The sequence below is a fragment of the Amphiprion ocellaris genome, chromosome 13 (genome assembly GCF_022539595.1).
Source record: "Amphiprion ocellaris isolate individual 3 ecotype Okinawa chromosome 13, ASM2253959v1, whole genome shotgun sequence".
Lineage (NCBI taxonomy): Eukaryota > Metazoa > Chordata > Actinopteri > Pomacentridae > Amphiprion > Amphiprion ocellaris.
Window position 1 is genome coordinate 36296762 of NC_072778.1, and position 6725 is coordinate 36303486.

The 6725-nt window shown below is 37.1% G+C and overlaps 1 long non-coding RNA gene across 2 annotated transcripts; it reads left to right on the top strand.

Moving 5' to 3' along the window:
- Window positions 1-363: 363 nt before the first annotated feature.
- Window positions 364-6293, top strand: LOC118469985 (uncharacterized). 2 transcript variants are annotated; one of them, XR_004846976.2, is made up of 5 exons: window positions 364-557; window positions 2554-2655; window positions 3292-3450; window positions 3709-3804; window positions 4584-6293. It is a non-coding gene; the product is annotated as an uncharacterized LOC118469985 (long non-coding RNA). The 2 variants fall into 2 exon arrangements; XR_008603620.1 differs by having other exon boundaries at window positions 366-557; window positions 3712-3804.
- The last annotated feature ends 432 nt before the right edge of the window (window positions 6294-6725 follow it).

The window sequence follows — 6725 nt, forward strand, 5'->3', positions numbered from 1 at the left end:
GCAATTTATTGCTTAGTGACGAAATTAACACAATATAATAGTTATAATACAAAAAGACATGGCTGGTGGATGGTGCTAAATCAGAGAACCAGATGAAAAGTGTCATAATCTTCAGAAACAGCTTTTTGTCCCTATTTAAGGAGGCTTATATTCTTGTTTTAGCAGATGTATTGACAGTAATAGCAGGCAGGGCAATGTTTTATCCAACTGTGCACTTTGAACAGCGAGGAGAACGTTACCATCACTGTAAATGTAAACATTGACCTGACTAAAGATGGAATAGTGCATTTAACCTAATTTATCCCATTTTTTAAAGTTTTCTTTCTTACACCGAGTTTTCTCCACTTTTTGCCCACATACTTGTTTCATTTAGTTATATGTACTTGGTTTTTCTGAGTGCACAGCATGGTTTGTGGTATGAGACTTAAGTTTCAGAGCTGTGCGCCCCTGTGCGCATGTCCATTTCCGGTTAGCGCGCATTTACAGGAAGCAAGCGGTCAAAGCCGTTCACGCAGACCCAGGGCTCTCACGGAAGGTTGGCTCTAATGTTGATTTCGGTAAGTGTACATCTTCGATGTAAAATTATTTTTGGAATCGGAATTGTTCAAAGAAGCCAGCCAACAACTCCGACTCTCCGAGACCGTTGGAATGTTAGTCTGTGTTTGTGTGCCGGCGCGCGTGTGTTGAAAGAGCAGACGTTAAAAAGTTAGCAACTCAACATGAGCGAATCCGAATAAAGGTGCTTTGACTCGGTCTAAACAGCCTGAAGCGAACACTAGTGCTAATCTGTAACATGTCTTCCCCTGTTCCTGCACCAGCCCCGCCATCTGTTAGCTGCTCGAACAGCGCGCGCTGCTAATTTCGCAGTTTTTAAGCCAACCGTTTATTTTAACGGGCTGTGCAGGAGGGCGGCTGCTAACGTTCGGCTACCTGCCTGCAAGTGAAGCACGGTGTCGTGCCGGCACTTGCAGGCAGGTAGCCAAACGTTAGCAGACCTACCGACCTGCATGCATTTTGCGTAGCCTGTACTCATTTCTAAATCTAAGTATGCTGGTAAAAATTGATGCTCACATGACTGTCGTTAATGTCTCGCGGATTTCCATCGGGCTCGATTTTCTAAGTCTGTGCATGCTGAGTCGCCAAGGACTAGAGAAGCAGAAGAGTTTGATCTATCACGTCGCTGAAAAAAACAGTTCAATTGCAGTCAGTCACACAGTAGAAAAACTATCTGCTCCCGTGCTGGTGCAGCTCTTTGCCTCACTAAACTGCACACTGTACATGACGTGACTCACCAAATTAAAGCTGTTATATGCAAGCTTTGTAGAAAGGAGCATATGTAATCGATGTCCAACATGAATTTGCTTTTAGCTTTTTAACGTTTTTTATGTCTTAAACAATGAAATGATATGTAATTGTGAATTATGAATTTTGCATCATATTTAAACCAACCTAAATTCTCACATTATGGGTCTTGCTATCATGATAATAAAGTGTATATATATATATATATATATATATATATATATATATATATATATATATATATATATATATATATATATATATAGTTGGCTGAGTAGAAGTCTGTTAGTTTAAATAGGCTTAATTGTTTGACAGAACATGATATGGATGCAGACATTTAGACTATGTGTGGGATAAAACCACTGCACAGTCAAACAGCCACCTAATATTTAGGCTACTTTACAATGTAAAACATGATCAAAATGAGGTAGCTCCATGAGATTATGCCGACGTCTTACCTGTTTTATAAATGTTTTTATATTTCATCTTCAGCTGCTGCCACGTGCGTTTCTCCCCCGCAGGATTGCACCTAAATGAAATAACTTAATAGGCTACTATTCAAACAGTTTTCCCTTGTAATATTATTGTGATTTAAACTTACGCATTGACCCAGGCAACAATGTTCTCCCACGCCGTCTCCCTCTCTTTTGCAGCTGCAGGTGTTGCACTTCTTTCTAAAAACGTGTTCGAAGTCGCCATATGAACGCATTAAGATGTCCAGTTCAAGTGGTGTAAAAAACGTAGCTCTCTGCTTCCCCGTTGCCATGGTGACTCGTCGAATCGGGGTTCCATTAATGCTGTCTTTTCAGAGTTGTGGTGCACGCGCTTAACTCCGGGTGAACCTACTCCGAGTTGATTTAACCAACTCAAATCAGCCGCTGTGAAACCGAAAACTCAGAGTTTTCTATCTCAGAGTAGATCAACTCGAGTTCAGGGTTAAACTCAGAGTTTGTTGAGCCTGCTTCGTGAAATGGACCCCAGCTCAGCAACCGCAGTTTTCGTGTCTCTGCACCTCCTCCTCACTGCTGCGTCATTGATAAGAAGCTCTCTCAGTAGACTTGACCAAAAATCTTTCAGAGACTGTATTGTCTTTCTTAGAAAGTTTTATTTCATGTTTATTTTTGTGTCTTAATTTGATCCACCATTGCGAAATTATTGTATTAAAAAGTTTTGTTAAAAAAATAAGATAAATGTGACTAAAAAGTTTTTTGGAATTGTTTTATAGACAACTGTTTGCTGTTTCCAAAACAGATCCAGACTGTAAAGGCACAAGTTTACAAGTAAAGAAAGGACAATCCTCAAAAAGAAAGTCTTGGATTGTGGCCAACTGTCCTCCACTGAGAATCAAATCAGGTTTGTTGTTTTTTATTCAAGAATTCTTTTCATGTCTTCTCTGTGAAATTATTCAAAATGTTATTGTGCTATATTTCAAATTTGATCATTCAAAATATAACAATGATGGGCCCTAGAGGGATCAAACCAAACCCAAACAGTTAGTGGCTTGGTCGGCAACATATCAGAAAAAAGGCAAAACTATCAATCACTGTTTTCCAAAGTTCAAGCTGATGTTTGTGAATGTCTTGTTTTGCCTAAAACACAAAGAAAATAGGTCTGATTTCATGGAAGAATCAGAAAATATTCACATTTGAGAGGCTGAAATCAGAAGATTTTTACATTTTTAAAATCAAAAAACGATTTATTGAATACCAAAATAGTTGTTGATTAATTGGATCACCGATTCATTGATTAATCATTGCAGTTAGGTACTAAACCACACCACAAGCAATCATTTTCATTGTAGATTACTCTGTTGTTTCATTAGATTAATTAAATAATCATTTAGTAGGCCTAACACATCGTCAATTTCTGCAATTTGGTCATTACTTTTTGAGAAGTGTATTGTATACAACAGTTAAATAGTCTCTTGGCATTAAAATGACTACTATAGTGTAGTAAACAATCCTTTGGATGTGTTTTTTGTTTTTTAAGGTCTTTGCTGAGTTCTACAGAGTTGCCAGTAAGAACCTCAAGAAAGACTTCTACGAAGCTCTTGACCAGCACACCACTCGTCTCATTGACCTCTTCAAATCCAGAAAAGGAGTTGTCGGCCAATCACTTGGTCGCCTCCTCCAGCCAATCAATTCACAAGTAAGTGTTTCAGATTCTTCATTATTACCACCTTATGGTAGTGTGCTTGCTTGCTTTTACTAGGCCTACAGCTGCTGCTACTACTACTTCGTAAAACAACTGTTACTTCTACCACAATACAAGTAATTCTTTGACTACCTCAAGCACTTAGAATTCATAGTTGTAACTTGAGCACATGCATATATGCACATTTTTTTTATAAATAATTTTGCCTTTCCTATAGTCTTCTGCTTATTGTTTTTTTGTCATCTTTTCCAGGAGACCAATGACATCACCACAACACGCACTGTTGTCCTGCAATGTCTGCCCCTGTATCTTGGAGATAATTCCAGTGAATTCTTCCTCAGCTGCTCAGTAAGTACATTTATAATGATGATCCTATGACCATTGTACAGTGCACATTTTAGGACATCTTCAGACGTCAGGTTCAGTTCTCAGATTTCAGAAAATACCACATTGTTCATGTCTTGTATAAATAAACCCCACTGATTTCATACCCTTTGCAGGAAAATCATTTTGCAGAACACCCATTTTTCAAAATAAAAAACAGTAATAAAATAATGTCTTTGTTTTGTTAAAATTTGGGTTGAAATATCTAAGAAAAAAAAATTAAGATATTTTTTGAGAATGTGCTGCTACACTGTTTGGCATGATCCTGTTTGGTCTGTTGGCTTGAGGCTGCTTGGTCTGGAGCTGTTTTGTTTGAGGCCTATTTGTAGCCCACTGATCTGACAAAGTTTTCCCAGTGACCTGAAGCTTTTTAGTCTGAACACCAGTATTATTTTGTCTGATGCCAGAGAATGAGACTGAGGTCTGATGTCGTAAAATGTACATCGCACCATTGAGTAGTACGCTAGTAAAATTAGCTTAAAAAATTCCACACACAAACAGCCTTTATGGATTTTTTTAAAAATGCATTTTGTTAAGGCTTGGTGCTGAAACGCGTCCAGTTCCACCTGCTTATGGTCTTTCACAAGAGCTCTGTAAGACACTATTCCTGAGTGCTGTTTTTTTTCTATGCAATTTTAAATTATGAACCCTGCAGAGGCTTTGGTTACAGGAGTATACAAACTATTACCGTGGGTCATAAAATCCTACCTAAATTTATTGGTGTTCTTTTATTTTGAATACAGGATTCAGACACTGCAGATGACTTCACTCAGGTGCCTGTTGGGGTTTTTAACGTCATGACCAGCGACATGCCACCATTGATTAACTGCGTTGCAATCATCCTTGAAGGAAACCTCGTCATGGATGACATTCCTACAACCTCTCAAGCACTTTGTCTTCTCTTTGGCTTAATATATGCACTTCATCTGGATTACCCCAAAGGTATGAAGAACACATTCGAATTCATCCAGAAGATATTGTTGAACATCGGACAACAAAAGCTCAGCCCAAAACTGCAAACATTAAAAAATGCTCTTTTGGGCTAGATGTTGTGGCTAGGGAGAGCTATGCTGGTGTGTCCACAAGTGTGGTTTGTGAATGAGTACAATGGGGCTGAACATTTATTTTTACCTAATTGAATATTGTATTTTACTTTCATCTTTTTTTTATGTTTTAATGTTTTGATAATGAAACTGTGACAGAATACTTGTTTTGTGGAGCTGCAGAGGTCTCCATATTGTTTTCTCCAGAAATAAGAAAACATGTTTGATACACAATGCAATGAGATCCCTCTCTCAAAAATAATCGTCACAGTAACTGTTAAAAGAGTAGCAGTATGTTTTGTTTTTTTCTTGATTTTTGGTTAAGCCTTTTTTCATTTCATTCTTATCTGGCTCAGTATAATGAGTGCTCAGTTACTGAGCACTCATTAAAAACTGGTGAAAATGAGCATACAGTATTTGATGTTTAGTATTTGTGCTTCTGCACCACAGGTTCAATAGTTGTTAAATTGTTAAGAGCTGACTTGTAGCTGCTTTGAAAGCGTATGTCCAAGTACAGTTCTATGTAATAATCCAGTTTTAATCATCAGGTTTTTATTAAGGTTTTAAACTTTTACAGACTTAATGTTGACTGGTCTGTTTGTTGCTGTGAGACATAATGGAAAGTGTCCATTGTGAATCAAAAGCCTTCTGTAAGTTTATACCAGACCAATCGGCCCACCTCACTCACACTCATTCTCACTTTTAAGTCTCATTTTGTCATACATCACGTACTGATTTTCACTCATACTCACTGACATACACTTTCTGTCTCACACATGCACTCACAATCGCACGCACACACACAGACACACACTCACTCACTCACTTGCACACATTAATGCTCATACAGTCAATCTCTCTTACAAACACACATAATATTGAGGAAATAACTTGGAGAAATGCAGAACATAGTCAGAATCTGAACCAATCAGCAAACAAGGATGGATTTGCCTCTAATTGCGTAGCATCATTTATGCACCCTGTTTTCTCTCCTCTACTCACTGACTGGCCTGGTTTGCCACTAACAGAAGGGTTTCAGCTAGGGCTGAACAATTAATTGCAGTATTAATAAAAATAACCATATAGCCAAGGACTATTATTCAAATTACAGTATATGTAATTTTTGATCAATGTTAAATTTGGTTAACTTAGTTAATTTGGTTTAAAATCAAAGTATTGTGGTGCCACAGAGATGGTCTGACCTAAAAATGTTGTATAGAAAATGCATTGTCAGTGTAGCAGTGATTAACACTATTTTATTTGTTTTCATTTATCTATCAGCCCCCCAATTGTTCAGCCAAACTTGATCTTTGATGGTCTCTTTCTAGACAAGTTTCAGAATTAACAGCATTTTGATTGTTGTTGTTGTTTATAAATACAGAAATAGAAAAATAAATTATGGTTTTCATAATGCCATTTTGTGAGTTCTTATTTTTAAGTTAGCTAAACTAAGGTGTGTCTAGTGCATTTATTTAAAATTAAGTACTGCTCACTTACTTTGGCACAGTATATTAAGTTCATGTGACTTATCTTTATTGAGTTCCTGTCAACTTTACTGAAGTGGATTACACTAAGATACTTTAAGTGTAGTGTATTACAATTTCAAGTAATGCCCACTTGTTTTGGCAGAATATAGTAAGTTAATGTGACTCAAAATATTTGAGTTGTAACAGCTTGATCTGAATTTTACTATACTGAGATACATTAAGTGCTCACAACTTCAAAAAAAGTATAGCTTACTTGAATATAATTAAGGTACTTCTCACATATAAGTTCGTTTACTTAATTTTCCCAAGGTAATCGGTTTCCTAAATTTCATTAAGTAAACTCAACTTGTCAGAA